Source organism: Malus domestica, chromosome 13 (genome assembly GCF_042453785.1).
Source record: "Malus domestica chromosome 13, GDT2T_hap1".
NCBI classification, from domain to species: Eukaryota; Viridiplantae; Streptophyta; class Magnoliopsida; order Rosales; family Rosaceae; genus Malus; species Malus domestica.
This window is the reverse complement of record NC_091673.1, coordinates 22,867,809-22,886,400: the sequence shown is the minus strand read 5'-3', so window position 1 is coordinate 22,886,400 and position 18,592 is coordinate 22,867,809. Positions and strand designations below refer to the sequence as shown.

The window sequence follows — 18,592 nt, the reverse complement described above, 5'->3', positions numbered from 1 at the left end:
CATGTTGTCTTGGTTGCTGTGATGTTTGCCACCTTAGCTTTTGTATGCAAATATTTTCTGAAAATGTCAGCCCCAGCATGTGAACTTGACTAAAAGCTTGGCCAATTTTGTACGGATGTGTGAAGGGTAGCCTTGGTATTTCTGAAAACTTTTGTCCTTATGATTAAAAGGAAACTTTTCAGGGGTTTTTGGTTAGTTTTCCAAATAAAAAAACCGACCTGAACATGAAAGGATCGGTTACAAACCAAAATATATATTTAAATTATTTAATGTAATATTTAGTTTTAAAAACCAAAAAGATTGATAATATAACCACCTTGACAGCAAGTTAAAGTTTTGTCGTGCCACTTGCCAGTGTTGTTATGAATAATTGTTAACCCTAAAAACTACCAAGCTTACGTGGCGCGCAGCCCGAGTAATTAATAAGCTAATTACGTCATTCAGTTGTGTGCGAGGCATACTAACTCGACGGCCGAGCTCGGTCGGTGAGTAAAATGAGTTGATGTTGCGTTGAGTGCACTGTTGATTTCCTGATCTTGCGATTGCGGTCGAGGAAGGAACACGTCTCAACCTTCGGGTTCTAGAGCCTGAAGATAAGACTGCTAGTTCTACGAAGTTCAATATCAAATTCAGCTTTCAACGTGCCGAATGTAGTAACCTATAACATCTCACTTCGCCGAGAAGGCTAATGAGATGATCTCTGCCAATAATGACTCTAAAATCCTTCTCGACTGAGACTTGGATAGATAACCAGTCGGCCTCGTCGTAATGCTGTTTATCCAAACTGAAGGTGCTTCCCGGTCGGTTGATTATACGGCAACAATGCTGTTTATCTAAACTGAAGATGTGTCGACGAAAAATAAAAAGAATCTCAAGGTTGTTGAGAGGTTTCGCATATAGCGAGAGCTTGAGCAGGGCAATTGTGTGTTGAGTTGGAGGAGCTCGAATGATGCACCCCCTTCTTATTTATAGTAGCCAATCTCATCATGACCGAACTAAGACTATACTCGGATTAGGATTCTTTATCCTAATCTAACCAAGTCTCAGCCAATCCTACCTCCACTAGAACCCTAAACCAAGCTCTTTGCCCTGCCACATTCACTACTCAAATCCCGACATCCTTATTCCAATAAGACTCCTTATCATACTAAGACTTAGCCCATTCGCTATTATCTAGATCAATCCTTTTTGCAATAGGACTCGGCGGACCTGACATGGAGCAGCGTGAGAGCTTGACCTCTGTTGACAAGACTATCAATAGTCCATTTGAGAGCATGTTGGCTGCCCTTGTAATTGTCTATTGCTACAGCCACCACCTCCCCCGCCTTCTTTTGTGTTTAACCTCTACCCATTTCTCACCTTCTGTGAATTAATTCAACTCTCCATCAAACTCTAACCTGCATGCGTACGTAGAAATGTCTCTGGCTTTGAACGAAACAAATCCCCGACGGAGAACCACCGTCATACGCTCTCCTTGGCACTGAAGCTGTGCTATATTCTCATCAACTCTCTCCCTCTCTCTCTCTCTCTCTCTCTCTCTCTCTCTCTCTTAAATATTCTAGAGCTAGGGAGATAAGAATGTGTGGAGGGAACGATAGTATAACCAAATTCCCTAACCATCTTGTCTTTATGCCTCCCCAAATACTCCTTTGTTGCATTGGAGCATGTAGTTGTAACTTCCACCTACTTGTTATTCCTAAATTAGCAAAATTTACTTGCCCCCAAAAAATCTAGACGAGTCTGAGTCGTTTGTCTCCAAAAGAAAAGTTAGCGAATCGTAACAATGCGCACACACACACACACACACACATATATATAGATGTACATATATATACATGGGACACTTTGGATACGGTCCTTAGCTATCAATATTATTTGATTAAAACCTTGTTAGTTTTTAGTTTTTGATTGAGGTCCCTGACATTAATGTAATAATGTAAGTTACTATATTTTTTAAATTAAAAATTAAAAAGTGAAGTTTGTAATTGTTTATATTAATGAGATTTTAAATAAAAACCCATATTTTATGGGATTAAAAATAATAAAATATAAATTATACTCTCTATTATATTGTGTGTGTGTGTATACATATATGTATGGGTACATTAACCAAAATTAACAAAAAAAGTTATTGTACCAAAACATGGATACATTCTCAAAATCAACGAAAAAGAATGTACCCATATAAGTTTAAACATGGATTAAAAATTTTGAATGGATTTTATATTAAAAAAAGGGTACATTTTACATATAACAAATTGATATATTTGAGAATGGATACATTTAAGATTAAAAAAATTGAAAAATTATATGAATGGGTACATTTAAGATTAAAAAATTGAGAATCTTTATATATATATATATATATATATATATATATAAAGTAATAGGTACAAACTTAATTTAATTTAATTTTTTATTATTTTGGAAATTTTTGAATTGAAAATTAATTAGAAGTTTAATAGAGGTGTGAGTATTAAATCCTAAATTAATTACTAATTTTTATATTAAAAAATTATATAATAAACATGTAAATTCATTATCACATTAATGATAGGGACTTGAATCAAAATTTGAGAACTAATAAGGTCTTAGTCAATGAACAGTAAGAACTAGGGACCGGATACTAATTTTTCCTATATACATATACAAACGACTATATATATGTTAAAGAGGTGGCCATCTAGTAACTAGCCTTCACGAAAATTTAAACAAATTAAAACAAATAGAAGGCCGTTCTAAATCTTGTTGAAACAAGCTAGGTTAACTAAAAATTAGAGAAAAGCAAGAGAAATCATAAATAAAACAGCAGCTAAGATATGAACTGAGCATTGTTGGATTTGAAACCTACATTTATGGATGGTTGCAACTTAATCTAAGAAAACATCTCAACTGCTTAGTCAGCGGCCTAAATTGTTGCCTCTTGAGGCTTGCTGCCGCAGTTGCTTCCAATGCAAGTCCCGCCTATTGTAGGGTTTAGGGTTGGCCTTTTGTTTTGCTGCTAGTACACGTTGCTTGTGCGCTTCAGCTCCATTCACTAGCTACTTTCTGTAGCAGAGTGACGTTAAAACGGAAGCTGGAAAAACCTGATGCTAATTTTGTGGTACTCTCAGACTTGGAGGATTTCTCTTATTCGAGTCACTCTAGCAGGCTCAAAATTTTGGAAGAAAGAATGTACTGTGCCATCAGTACTTGGCCTTACTACCGTTGGATTAAGATCAAACGGTGGGTGGCCATTGATGAGTAGATTTTATATTATATATTTTACCCTAATCTTAGTATATTTTGGTTAATATTTTAGAAGAATTTTGATACTTTGAATTGTATTTTCAATATAGGACTTTCGACTTCCTCTGGAGCAAAACAGGACCAAATGGACGAATTTTGGAGTAATTCCAGTTGGAGGATGTTCGTGAGTCACTTAGCTTGATCGTATTAAAATTTGGGATTTTTCCACCAAGTGGTGATTTTCTGACGATGAAATAAAGAAGCAGTGCGCAGTGCTGGAAAATGACGTTTTTGGGCTTAAATTACGTTTTTGGAGCCCAAGATGACATCGGATGGGTTCGTGGCCTTCTGGAAAAGTGTTCAGAATATTCCAAACATTAGATCCAGCTATATTGGGCCAGTTTTGGAGCAGCTTATGGGCCAAAACGTGGCTGTTCAGATTTTAGACGAATTTTTATCATTTAATTTAGGGTTATGTTTTCTAGGGTTTTGGGTGGTGGCTTGGCAAATATATTGCTTAGCCGTCTACAGTTTTAGGTGACGCTTTCTTTGATGCAATTTTGGAGACAGAGAGAATTGCTAGGGTTTTGGAGATTTTCTACTTGAAGGTGTTTTCAATCCTTTTCTTAATAATATTTTCTATGATTTCAATTATGAATATGCGGAACTAATTTCTATTGCTAGGGCGAAGCCTTGAGCCTTAGCATGAATATGTGATTTTTATTTAATTGCTTATGATTGATTTCATGCGTACTTTGAATTGTTAACCACCGGGATAAAAACTATCTAATTATCGTAATGCCTGATCACCATTAGGATCTTTAGAAAAGTAATTTGATGCAATTTTGGTCGGAATGTTCGCTGAAATTGACGCTGGCTTCTTGTGATTAATAATTGTAATTTCTCTTAGGATGAATATCACGTTTTAAGGATTGCATGGTTTTTCAAAAGATTTTCATAAAGCATAATGAGTCTTTCATGTTTAGATTTGATCCAAACGTCCGGACGGGTTGCATGTTAGATATACGTTCTATATTGGAGGTTCCAAGTAGAATATGAATTAGGAAAATCTAACCTTCAAAGTGGCATGTATAGATCATAAGTAATGGGTAAAAATTCATAGGATTGCTAGGTGATGGTGGAACCCTAGGGCTTTTTTAATTTGATTTTCTCAAAAACTGTTTTCTTCTCTCTAGTCCTAATATTGCAGATTGTTTATTTTTAATTCATTAAATTCGTTTTTATTTTAATTAGGTTATAAAATCAATCACCCCAATTTCTACTTTACAATAATTAAATGGAATCTGATTAGTTTCGAATTATTTAATAATCCCTGTAGATACGACCTTGCGAGATCCGTTTATACTACAATAACCTTGTGATTCTTGCAAGTAAAATAGGAGGTTTAAGCCCGTTCGCATGAGTACTAAAAATCCTATCAGCCATGATTTCTGTAAACCCGAGGTCTAGGAGAACAATGCTGCTAATCTAGCTATAATAATAGTACGTACGAAAAAGTAACTGAACAATTAGAGATCTACTTAGTTGAAGGTAAGAATTTTTCCTCTTAAGTTACACAAAATTTCATCGGTTCTTTGTTGTTTCAGTGAGAGTTCATTAATCTGTGAGCATGTTTGGGAATTGAAATGAATTGTGAATCTTGGTTCGTTCTCTTTGCTTGAAATTTTAGTACATTTTGTGTAATTTTGGGAGTTGAAATGAATTTTGAAATTGGGTAATGGTTGTACATATTGTATTATTAGTGAACAAAAATTCATTTTCATATCCTTAAAATAAGGTTAATACAATTGCATTGAATGATTTCCTTCATATATTGGCTTCTACAGGGTTGGAAAAGTTTCCTGATAGAGATTTTGGCATAGGTGTGTGTAAGAAGACAGAGTACTTCATCCCCGAGGCAAGTCCTTTTACACAAATTCGTGTGGAATACATAGTTGTATACAGAGCTTTTTGTAAACGAAGCTAAAAGTACAACTTTCTTTGTGTACTTCTTATTTTTAAATGTGATTTAAGTCCTATGATGGGAGTGAAGGACTGAAATTGCTGAAAATATACATAGCTACATCTATTTATTTTGATTTAATATTAATTAATCTTATATCTACTCTTAAGCCTTTTAAGTGTATGCAATATGCTTGAATTGCTTAATTTGTTAATTCAAAGTTCCAAATCCATTCATTTGCAGCAAGCAACCAAAAAATTCACAGAAAGCAAAAGGAGAAAGTATTGGTTGATGATGTAATTCAAGGCCCTGTTTAACTGTTATTCCTAATTCCAAATTATGAATATGCATCAGTAAAATTAATTGCAAACCATTCATTAGTTCATGGAAAATCACATAGGCATTTCCCATGTTTGTTGATCATTGCAAATTTCAAACTACAAAAATTCAGAGTAATTAGCAAAAAGAACTTACAATGAGAAGCACAAAGACACAGACAACAATTGATATCTGATACATTGAGAAGCACAAAGACACAGACAACAATTGATATCTGATACATCTCAAAATTTGAATATCATGTGGATTCAGTTGCTTTCATTTATTTTTAAATAATTTAAAAATGAGTGTTAAATTTTGGTTACAGTTTCAAACCCGCAGCAGAGCGCGGATTTCTTTGCTAGTTTTAACTGAAATCATCAAAGGTTGCACATTGGCACCAAAACGCCTTTCTATTTTCTGCCATCAATCCCATTCACAAAATCGAGCCTTAGCACGCAAGGTCGTTCTCTCTCTCTCTCTCTCTCTCTCTCTCTCTCTCTCTCTCTTATGAACATTTTACCATATTTGTAGAATTGGGACTTGTATTTTTTAATCAAATTTTGATTCAACAAGTGCCCGTAATTTGTTTTAGCAGGTTTATGAATTTTATGAATTTCTTGATCTAGTGTTTGATTATCCGAAGAAAATACTGTCACTTTTGTGCAAAGAGATATCCTTTTATTTGGGCTGTGCTTACAACAGATAATCCGAAAATGGAAGCGGGATGAGTGTTTTAATGGCCAAGCTACTTATGTAGATTGCGTGCGGATAATTCGGAGTTTAAGTAGACAAAAGTTGCCTCATGTAGCTCAGGAGCTTTTACTCTAAATGAAATCGGATGGTCTTTTGCCCACCAACTCCACAATATCTGCTTTGATGCTATTCCATGCCAACAATGGCCTTTTTCCTCAAGCGGAAGCAGTGTGGAACGAAATGTTATATATTTCTTTTGTGCCTAGTATTCAGGTTGTTTCGCAGTTATTTGATGTTTATGGAAATGCGGGATGTTTTGAAAAAGTGAATGAAATTTTGGGCCAGATGAGGGCTAGGTATTTGAGTTTGTTTTCGGAGGTTTACTCGCTAGCTATCTCTTGTTTTGGGAAGGGAGGCCAGCTTGAATTGATGGAAGGTGCATTGAAAGAAATGATTTCAATGGGTTTCCCGGTGGACTCTGCCACTGGAAATGCCTTTATCAGATACTATAGCATTTTTGGTTCCCTTACTGAGATGGAGACTGCTTATGGCCGCCTTAAAAAGGTCTAGGTTTCTGATAGAGGAAGAGGGAATCTAGGCAATGTCATTTGCGTATCTAAAACGCAACAAGTTTTACGAATTAGCTGAGTTCCTGAAGGTTGTAGGTCTGTTGGAAATTCAAATCAAAACAGGTTGTAAATGGCAGCTGCTAGCTGTTAGTTTCTTTACAGGTTGTATTCACACTTGCTGCAACTGCAAAGACTAAAGTTTTCTCCATGTGCCAGCTGAAAGTGTGTTGAAAGATAGCAGCTGTGTGCTGCCATGTGGTGTGCTAGCCGAAACTATGTTGATTGCAAGCTGGAAAGATAGCTGCATATGTGTGCTAGACTGTCCAAAGTTCATATGAGCTGTTTGTGTGTGTTGTTGTGTTTAGTTTATTAAAAGCACTTGAGTGGTCTTCATTTTCTGCTTGTATAAACAAGCAGCCCGTAAGGTTTTAGAAACATGAATCTGATTTGTTATTCCATTTTCAGAAGTGTGTTTGTAAACTCTTTTAAATACATCAAAGTGCATTGTTTGCCAAAGCTTGCAGCTTCCCTCCTTTCTCTATTTCTTTGTCCAATTTTATTGAGAGTGCAAAGTGAGAGGTGTGATAGAGTTTGTAAACTTATCACCCACATATTTTGGTATTGAGTTAGTAAACTTTTCAATACCAACAATTGGTATCAGAGCCAGAATACCATTCTGGCAGGTGCAGCAGTTATGGCATCCAACTTAGTGCAACTCCAAGTTCCCACATTGAAGAAAGAAAATTATGAAAGATGGTGCATCCAATTCAAAGCATTGTTTGGATCACAAGAGCTATGGGAAGTTGTCAGTAGTGGGTATGTTGTACCTACTACCGAGCAAGAAGCCACATATACTGCAGATCAAAGGAACACTCTCAGGGATTTACGAAAGAAGGACCAGAAGGCGTTGTATCTTCTCTATCAAGGATTAGAAGATTCAACGTTCGAGAAGGTTGCAGAAGCAACAACGAGCAAGCAAGTATGGGACACACTCAGTACAATCTACAAAGGAGTAGATCGAGTCAAGAAAGTGAGATTACAATCACTTCGAGCAGATTTTGAAACTGCTCACATGAATGAAGGGGAGAGCATCTCCGACTATCACTCAAGGCTCATTGTGATAGTAAATCAGATGAGGAGAAATGGCGAGAGACTCGATGAAGTACGAGTTGTGGAGAAGATACTCCGGTCACTCACATCTAAGTTTGAGCATGTGGTGACTGCCATGGAGGAATCCAAGGATTTAGAGGCGATGAGCGCAGAGGAGCTACTAGGATCCTTCCTAGTTCACGAGCAACGCATTCAGAAGAATGCAAGCCCCACAACGCTAGAGCAAGCTTTGGAGTCAAAGTTGAATATTGACAAACCAAATAAAGGTCGTGGGCACTCACGTCGTGGGAGTTCATCCAACCGTAACCGAGGACGAGCTCGAGGAAGAGGTCGAGGCTATGAACAAAACCGAGGTCAATCTCAAGAGTGGAGATCTACCCGAGGAAAGGCGCATATCCAATGTCACACTTGCAAGCAATATGGACATTATGCAAATGAATGTTCATATAAAAATGGTGAGCATGTCAACATGGCAGAATCAAATGGAAATGCTGGTGAGGAACTTACAGTCTTACTAGCACACCATGATATCAGTAGCCAACAAGATGTTTGGTATTTAGACTCTCGTGCAAGCAACCACATGTGTGGAAAGAAAGAGTTTTTTGCCGAACTCAAAGATGGGCCTTATGGATCTGTGAGTCTTGGTGACTCCTCAAAGTTGCCAGTTGAAAAGTTGCCAGTTGAAGGCAAAGGAAAGATCAAAATCATCCAGAAGGATGGTAAAGAAGAATACATCTCCGATACCTACTACATACCAAGTATGAAGAGCAACATTCTGAGCATTGGTCAACTGCTCCAAAAAGGGTATGTTATACATATGGAGGATATGTTTCTCACTCTCAGGAATGCAAGGAGAAAGCTTATTGCACGTGTTCAAATGTCAAAAAACCGAATGTTCCCGTTGAAGTTGAACACAAAGATTGGGAGTTGCAACATTGGTGTAATGGAAGATGAGTCATGGAAATGGCATCTTCGATATGGCCATCTTCATTTCAATGGCCTAAAGTTGCTGTCAAGTGGAGGAATGGTTCGTGGTCTACCCCAGATTGAAGCCACACGCCAAGTATGTGAAGGTTGTGTGCTTGGCAAGCAAGCACGACTATCATTCCCTGTTGGTGATACATGGAGAACAAAGGCACCACTGCAGATGGTACACAAGGATATATGTGGTCCATTGGATCCTATGTCTTATGGAGGTAATAGGTATTTTATTACTTTCATTGATGATTTCAGTAGGAAAACTTGGGTTTATTTTCTCAAGGAGAAGTCGGCTGCCCTAAAAATCTTCAAGGAGTTCAAGGCACTCACAGAGGCTGAAAGCAACCACAAGCTTGTGGCTGTGAGATCAGATAAAGGTGGAGAGTACACCTCCAATGCTTTCCAAGCATACTGCAAGGAGCAAGGAATTAGGCATCAACTGACTGCTGCCTATACACCACAGCAAAATGGGATAGCCGAAAGAAAGAATCGAACCATCCTTGACATGACAAGATCCATGCTTAAGGAAAAGAATTGTGGGCAGAAGCTATAGCTTGTTCGATTTATTTGTTGAATCAATGTCCAACAAAGAGTGTTAAGAAGATGACACCACAAGAGGCTTGGAGTGGATATAAGCCGAATGTTGCACACTTAAGAGTTTTTAGGTGTGTTGCATATGCTCAGGTTCGAGAAGCCAAGAGGAGAAAGCTCGATGATCGAGGTGAAAAGTGTGTGTTTGTGGGCTATAGTGAAGAGTCCAAGGCATACAAGCTCTACAACCCACTAACTGGCAAAATAGTGGTTAGTAGAGATGTCATCTTCAGTGAGGAAGAGGCATGGAAGAGGAACAACAAAGAAGTCAATAAAGGGAAGATCGTCTCCATTGATTTTGAAGAACCAGAAGTTGTACCACCTGTTGAGCAACAACCTACTCAAACAACCAAAACAACTCCATTGCACAGAACTGCAAGGAGTGGTCCTACATCTAGTGAAGAAAACAGCTCCTCAACTCTAGTGAGGCTCAAAAGTCTTACCGAGATATATGGACAAGAAGAAGAAGAAGAAACCAACCTTTTCTGCTTGTATGCAGACCACGAGCCTCTCTCATTCAATGAAGCTGTGGAAGAAGATCGTTGGAAAATAGCCATGGAGGAAGAAATCCATGCTATCGAGAAGAATGACACTTGGGAGTTGACAAAGCTCCCACCAAATCAGAAGGCTATTGGTGTTAAGTGGGTTTACAAGATCAAACGCACTGCAGATGTGGTGTGCTAGCCGAAACTATGTTGATTGCAAGCTGGAAAGATAGCTGCATATGTGTGCTAGACTGTCCAAAGTTCATATGAGCTGTTTGTGTGTGTTGTTGTGTTTAGTTTATTAAAAGCACTTGAGTGGTCTTCATTTTCTGCTTGTATAAATAAGCAGCCCGTAAGGTTTTAGAAACATGAATCTGATTTGTTATTCCATTTTCAGAAGTGTGTTTGTAAACTCTTTTAAATACATCAAAGTGCATTGTTTGCCAAAGCTTGCAGCTTCCCTCATTTCTCTATTTCTTTGTCCAATTTTATTGAAAGTGCAAAGTGAGAGGTGTGATAGAGTTTGTAAACTTATCACCCACATATTTTGGTATTGAGTTAGTAAACTTTTCAATACCAACAAGGTCTAGGTAGAAGAAACTTGGGAAATCTTCTGTGGAACCTTTTGTTGTTATCATATGTTGCAAATTTTAAGATGAAAAGCTTACAAAGAGAATTTTTGAGAATGGTGGAAGCTGGTTTCCGCCCCGATCTTACTACATTTAATATCCGTGCTCTGGCCTTTTCAAAGATGTCTCTACTGTGGGCTCTCCATCTTAGCCTTGAACACATGACACATGAGAAAGTTGTTCCTGATCTTGTGACTTGCGGCTGTGTTGTTGATGCATACTTGGATAGAAGACTAGGACGGAATTTGTATTTTTCCCTCAATAAAATGAATCTGGATGGTTCCCCATTGGTATTAACGGATCCATTTGTGTTTGAAGTTTTGGGAAAATGAGACTTTCATGCAAGCTCAGAGGCATTTTTGGAGTTCCAGAGGCAAAGGGAATGGACTTATAGGTATTAGTGTATAAGTTGTGAGCTAAGTAAAGTTAAAGTAAATAAGCCTTGTTTTGAATTGTGTATTCACTTAGTCTTAGATTATGACAAGTGTAAGGCTGAGATTGTATTGTTGGTTGTGGATATCCAGCTAAGGCTAGTAGTTATGTACATATGCCTTAGTGCGTGTATTGAGTAAAAAAATATATGAAACATCACCTCTCAGACTTTTAGAGAAGAACAGAGCACTCCTTCACATTGTATCTTTCTCTAACCTTTCAGATTTCTTACTTCCATAGAAACATAGCTAATTCAAAGAACTCTAACATGGCTTCAGAGCCTTGTTCGATCATTTAAGATCTGGGAGTAAACTGTGAAGCAATCGAGCTACACTCGAGCTCGTTTCAATTCAGGCGAAGACCGTAGAATCCGATTTCGGTTTGTGTTCGTCTCGTCTAAGCTAAGAGATGGCTGGATCTGGAAGTTCTGAGGTGAGAACTCCGATCTTCTCCGGTGAGAACTACGAGTTCTGGAGAATCAAGATGGTGACGATCTTCAAATCTCACGGGCTATGGAAATTAGTTGAAAAAGGGATTACGATCTCAGAAACAAAGAAGAAGAAGAAGGCTGAAGGAAGCTTAGAGGAAGAAGAAGACGATGAGAAAATTGTCGCAGCATATATGCAAGATGCAAAAGCTCTGGGTATTATTCAGAATGCAGTCTCAGATCAGATATTTCCTCGGATAGCTAATGCAAATTCTGCAAAGATGGCATGGGATCTGTTATATGGTGAGTACCATGGTGGTGATCAGGTGAGATCTGTGAAACTACAAAATCTGAGACGTGAATTTGAGTATGCTAGGATGCGTGATGATGAAACTTTGTCTGGATATCTTACTAGGCTAAATGAATTGATTAATCAGATGAAAACATTTGGTGAGATTCTGTCCAATGAAAGGCTTGTACAGAAAGTTCTGATTAGTCTTAGTAAACCATATGATCCCATATGTCTAGTCATTGAAAATACAAAATGCTTGGAGACTGTAGAATTGCAGGAAGTTGTAGCAATTTTGAAAAGCCAAGAACAACGGTTTGATTTACATACTGTTGATGCAACTGAGAAAGCATTCTCTTCACTTTCGGTGAATCCAAAGGAACAAAACAGGAGTAGTGCATATTCTGGTTCATCCAGATCTCAGAAAAACTGGAATTCTAAAGGCAAGAAATGGGAGTCTAAGCCTAAGTTCCAACAGAGATCATTTACTAATTCTGCACAGAATTCATCTTCTTCAGGATTCATGAAGCAAGATACAGTTAAACCACAGTGTAAAGTGTGCTCTAAGTTTCACTTTGGAGAATGTCGATACAAGGGGCAATCCAAATGTCATAACTGTGATAGGTTTGGGCATTAGGCTAGAGAATGCACAACAGGCAAGGTTATTCAGAAGGCAAACTGTGCTAATCAAGCAGAAGTGACAGGCAATCTGTTTTATGCTAACAGTGCAATTACTGAAGTCAAGGTGAATGAAAACTGGTACATTGATAGTGGTTGTAGTAACCACATGACTAGAAATGCTGAGCTACTTATGGATGTAAGAACAAATATCACTGGAAAAGTACAAATGCCCACTGGAAATCTGGTAGATGTTGCTGGAATAGGTTCACTTGTGATTGATACAAATTCTGGTAGTAAATGCATCAAGGAAGTCATGTTTCTACCTGGTTTGAAGGAAAATCTGTTGAGTGTGGGACAGATGGACGAACATGGATATTATTTGCTATTTGGTGGAAGAGAGTGTTGTATATTTGATGGTCCTTCACTTGATTGTCTGGTTATCAAGGTTAAGATGAAAAGTAATAGGTGCTACCCTTTGTTTTTAATGCAAACTGATCAAGTTGCATTGAAGGCTAGTGTAACTGAATGTACCTGGACTTGGCACAAGAGACTAGGACACCTAAATCTTAGAAGCCTCAAGCAGCTTAGAGAAAAAGAAATGGTGCATGGTCTTCCACACCTTGAAGATGTTGATGGTGTGTGTGTAGGTTGTCAAATGGGAAAACAACACAGAGATTGGTTTCCAAAAGGACAAGCTTGGAGAGCTAAGAATCCTCTAGAATTGATACACACAGATTTGTGTGGTCCCATGAACACTGAATCTATTGCTGGGAATAAATATTTCATGTTGTTTATTGATGATCACACAAGAATGTCATAGGTTTATTTCCTACGACATAAGTCTGAGGCACTAATCTGTTTCAGAAAGTTCAAAGCAATGGTGGAGTTACAATGTGGATTTAAAGTGAAATGCCTAAGGAGTGACGGGGGGGGAGAATTTCTCTCAACTGAATTCAGCAAGTTGTTGGAATCTGAAGGCATACAAAGACAGTTATCCATTGCTTATACTCCACAGCAAAATGGAGTAGTGGAGAGAAAGAATAGAACAGTTGTAGAGATGGCTAAGGCAATGATTCATGATAAAAGCATGCCATACTTTCTGTGGGCAGAAGCTGTACATACATCTGTGGGCAGAAGCTGTACATACATCTGTTTATATTCTAAACAGATCACCTACAAAAGCTCTTGATAATATGACTCCTTTTGAAGCCTATAGTGGGGGAAAACCAGGAATTGGTCACTTAAAGGTGTTTGGATCACTCTGTTATGTTCATGTACCAGCAGAAAGAAGACAAAAGCTAGATGCAAAGTCTGTCAAAGGTGTGTTTGTGGGTTATGCAACTTGTGAGAAAGGGTACAGAGTATTTGATCCATGTTCAAGGAAGTTAATCCTATCAAGGGATGTGGTCTTTGATGAAACTATATCTTGGAATTGGAAGCAGAATTCAGAGAAGTCTATTGCAATAACTGACATTCAAGATCAGTATAGGACTGTGAGTGATTTCAGTATACAAGAAGTGACAGAAGTAGAAAATAGTAATCAAATGGAAGAACAAGATAGAGATGTCTCTGAAACTGTTGAGATCATTAGTCCTTATGATCATACACCAGTTAAATGGAGAAATATTAGTGATATCCTAGCACAATGCAATCTTTGTATTGTGGAGCCAGAGAAGTATGAGGAAGCTGCACAAGATAAAGCTTGGATAAAAGCTATGAAAGAAGAACTATCCATGATTGAGAAAAATGAGACTTGGAAGCTTGTAGACAGACCAAGTGATAAGCAGGTTATTGGTGTGAAATGGGTGTTCAAAACCAAACTGAATTTGGATGGCTCAGTACAAAAGAACAAGGTAAGACTAGTTGCTAAAGGATATGTGCAGAAACCAGGACTCGATTACAATGAGACTTTTGCTCCAGTTGCCAGATTGGACACCATCAGAACATTGATTGCACTTGCTGCACATAGAAGCTGGAAGATATTTCAATTAGATGTTAAGTCTGCTTTCTTAAATGGAATATTGCAGGAAGAAGTATATGTTGATCAACCTGAAGGGTTTGTGATTAATGACAAGGAAGACAAAGTTTACAAATTGCACAAGGCTCTTTATGGCTTGAAACAGGCGCCTAGGGCCTGGTATGGAGAGATTGACAGCTATTTTGCTAAGTGTGGGTTTGAGAAAAGCTTAAGTGAAGCAACTCTCTACACTAAGACAAGGGGAGAAAAGGATATACTAATAGTCTCCATATATGTGGATGATATTGTGTATACTGGAAACAATCAAGACATGCTGGATGAGTTCAAAGAAGATATGAAGGAGAAGTATGAGATGTCAGACTCGGGCCTTCTTCACCATTTTCTGGGGATGGGGGTAATTCAAACAGAATCTAGCATCTTCATTCATCAAAAGAAGTATGCCTCTTCCCTGTTGGATAAGTTTGGATTGAAAGAATGTAAATCTGTCTCTATACCTCTTGTGGCTACTGAAAAGTTGAGTAAAGAAGATGGCAGTGGTGCAGCAGATGAAGAGAAATACAGAAAGCTTGTAGGCAGTTTATTGTATCTTACTGCTACAAGACCAGATGTGATGTATGCAGCTAGTTTGTTAGCTAGATATATGCATGGTCCTTCTAACAAGCACTATGGGATAGCTAAGAGAGTGCTCAGATATATCAAAGGAACACTGGATTATGGTTTGCATTATATGAAAGGCAAGAAGGTAGTTTTAGTTGGTTTCTGTGATAGTGATTGGGGAGGATCAATAGATGACAGCAAGAGTACCTCAGGCTATGCTTTTTCATTTGGCAGTGGAGTGTTCTCATGGACTTCTGTGAAACAAAATTGTGTTGCACTATCCACAGCAGAGGTTGAATATATTAGTGTTGCCGAAGCAACATCTCAAGCTATATGGATCAGGTTTGTTCTTGAAGATTTTGGAGAGTTACAAGCTGAAGCAACTCCTTTGCAGTGTGACAATACCTCTGCAATCTCAATAACTAAAAATCCAGTGTTTCACCAAAGGACTAAGCACATTGACAGAAGATATCACTTCATAAAGGATGCTTTGCAGCAGGGAATTGTTTATTTGGTATACTGTCCAACCAAAGAACAAGTGGCAGACATTTTTACCAAGGCCTTACCAAAAGAGAGATTCAACTATCTCAGAGATAAGCTTGGAGTTGTATCAGCTCAAAGCTTAAAGGGGAGTATTAGTGTATAAGCTGTGAGCTAAGTAAAGTTAAAGTAAATAAGCCTTGTTTTGAATTGTGTATTCACTTAGTCTTAGATTACGACAAGTGTAAGGCTGAGATTGTATTGTTGGTTGTGGATATCCAGCTAAGGCTAGTAGTTATGTACATATGCCTTAGTGCGTGTATTGAGTAAAAATATATGAAACATCACCTCTCAGACTTTGAGAGAAGAACAGAGCACTCCTTCACATTGTATCTTTCTCTAACCTTTCAGATTTCTTACTTCCATAGAAACATAGCTAATTCAAAGAACTCTAACAATAGGAAGTTAATTTCAGTATATTTGAAAAAAACATACCGGGGGAATCAGATCTTTTGGAATTACTGACTAGCGACCTGCATATTGTGCATGTTTGACTGATTGTTAGGAAAGGATTATTGTCGCTGATAATGCTATGTCTATCAGTTCCAGTTTGCATTCTATTGGTTCAATTAGTGCATGTATGTAACAAAGTGATAAATGCAGCTCAGATATGCATTGTCCTGCATTCTGAAATGGGTACGTATCTGAACTTTCTTATTATGTTCATTTTAGGTAAGCAAAATGCATTCCTAGTCTCATGGATCTTGTGTAGGATCTCCGTGTTCAGGCTGAGATGAAGTTGGATATTGCTGATGGATGACTTACCATTGTTATGAACTTATCAAAAGCTAAAATGAAAATGCTACATTCATTCAGATTCAAAGAAAACTCCGAGGAGTGTGAAATAAAGGTAAGAGCAATCCAACTACTATTCCTTCTCATTCCCTCACGCTGAAACTGATCTGCAGTCAAAACTAATTCCTCTCAAGTCTGTTTTGTTTTCTGTTTACTGCAGTTTCCCTTCTATGCTTCGTAAACCTGCTATGAAACCTTAATATCACAAATTGATTTTTTCTTTATAGTTTCATTGGCTTGAAAAGTACCTTCTTAAATTAACAGATGAAACTGTTAGCTTTTCTACTTTCACAAGAAGCCTAAATTGTTGGGAAGTTGATGATACGTACATATAAATAATTTCCTCGGTATAATTTCTGGCAAAAACATCCTGTTGTTGTGGAGCCTTAAGACTATTTAAACATCAACTCTACATTTATATATGTGAGCATAATATCCTGCTGGGGAGTCTTGTACTAATTAGGTATCAATTATTGAAGGAATGATATTGGGACACCAGAACTGGCTCGGATAATCATTTGTGGTATATTAGTTTCTGCTGTCAAGTTTGTAGTTGGAGGCATGCTCCTTATTGCTGGCTTTGTGGTGGATACTGCGTCCTCTCCCATGCTGTATTGGTCACAGAAACTTGTTTGAGTAATGACAAGAAACCAGACGTGAGGTGGGAAATAACAGATGCTAGAACATAATCTGAACTTTCGACCTAAAAAAAAAAGAAAGAAAAAACCGAATCTGGCCAACCTCTGCATTGCTGGTTGTGGCTGAATTGCGTATCATTTGTGTCAGAAGCTTTGTTTGTTTGGTGCCGTTTTTGATTAGGCAAGTAAGCTTTCTGGGACAGTGAAGTGGTAACAGCTCGCATATATGATATCTTTCCCTTGCCAACGACATACACAGTGCAGAAACTCGGTGCCTCTTTTGAGACTGTTTGGAACGTCCGTTGTTTTGAATCTGTGACGAGATTGATATAATTATGATGCATGCGTAATTGATGGCTTCCGAGAAGAAAAAACTGAGGTAAGACTACAACGTGCGGAACCAGATCTTGAATAAATGATTTCTCAAACCATCAAATTTTCGGCGTATGTAAGCTGGTATTAGTTGAGACAGATGTATGAAAGTTTTCTTAGTTCATTGGATTTTAAAGATGTAATACTTAACTACCTACAGTTATAGTTCCATTCCAATAAATGAATGATTTATACATTTTACGATTGATGCTTGTTCTCTTTGATACTATTTTTCTGATGAATTGTACAGTGTTGGTGCATATGAACTGAGATATAACTTGGAGAAGAAATCAGTACCTGAGAAGGCCGCTTCTCGACGGCGCACCAAGTACCAAAATGTCGATTGAATTATTGACAACATAGTTTACCAGTGCTTTTGCTATGTTTTTATCCTCGATCATGACTTCATTGCATTTTAGCTGTTGCAAAAATCAAATCAGCAGTACAACTACAAATCACGTTGCGAAACGAGGGATTCCGCTCAACTGTTCATGGAGCGGGATAGGCAATGCACTATCACTTTTATGAAGGGAAGAAGCATTACTCACAAGTTTTTTCGTGCAAAAGCAGCGGAATGGTTGAAACAACTCTTTGGCTTGAGCCTTTTCAACCTCCTTTGTGGCTGGTGACGTACATTAGTAAATTACGATCATCATCAGCATCTTATGCATTCATGCATTTACACACACACACACACATACAGAGAGAGAGAATGTACTTTGCGTGGGAATTGCGGTTCTTTGTCTAACTTGGAGCAGCGTGAGAGCTTGACCTCTGGTGACAAGACTATCAATAGTCCATTTGAGAGCATGTTGGCTGCCCTTGTCATTGTCTATTGCTACAGCCACCACCTCCCCCGCCTTCTTTTGTGTTTGACCTCTTCCCATTTCTCACCTTCTGTGAATTAATTCAACTCTCCATCAAACTCTAACCTGCATGCGTACGTAGAAATGTCTCCAGCTCTGAACGAAACAAATCCCCGACGGAGAACCACCGTCATACGCTCTCCTTGGCAACGCCTTGGCACTGAAGCTGTGCTATATTCTCATCAACTCTCTCTCTCTCTCTCTCTCTCTTAAATATTCTAGAGCCAGGGCGATAAGAATGTGTGGAGGGAACGATAGTATAACCAAATTCCCTAACCATCTTGTCTTTGTGCCTCCCCAAATACTCCTTTGTTGCATTGGAGCATGCAGTTGTAACTTCCACCTACTTGTTATTCCTAAATTAGCAAAATTTACATGCCCCCAAAAAATCTAGACGAGTCTGAGTCGTTTGTCTCCAAAAGAAAAGGTAGCGAATCGTAACCCCACACACACACACACACATATATATA

At 38.1% G+C, this 18,592-nt stretch overlaps 1 pseudogene; it reads left to right on the top strand.

Annotated features, from left to right (window-relative positions):
* The first annotated feature begins 1,214 nt into the window (after positions 1-1,214).
* Positions 1,215-17,335, top strand: LOC139190874 (pentatricopeptide repeat-containing protein At3g42630-like; annotated as a pseudogene).
* The last annotated feature ends 1,257 nt before the right edge of the window (positions 17,336-18,592 follow it).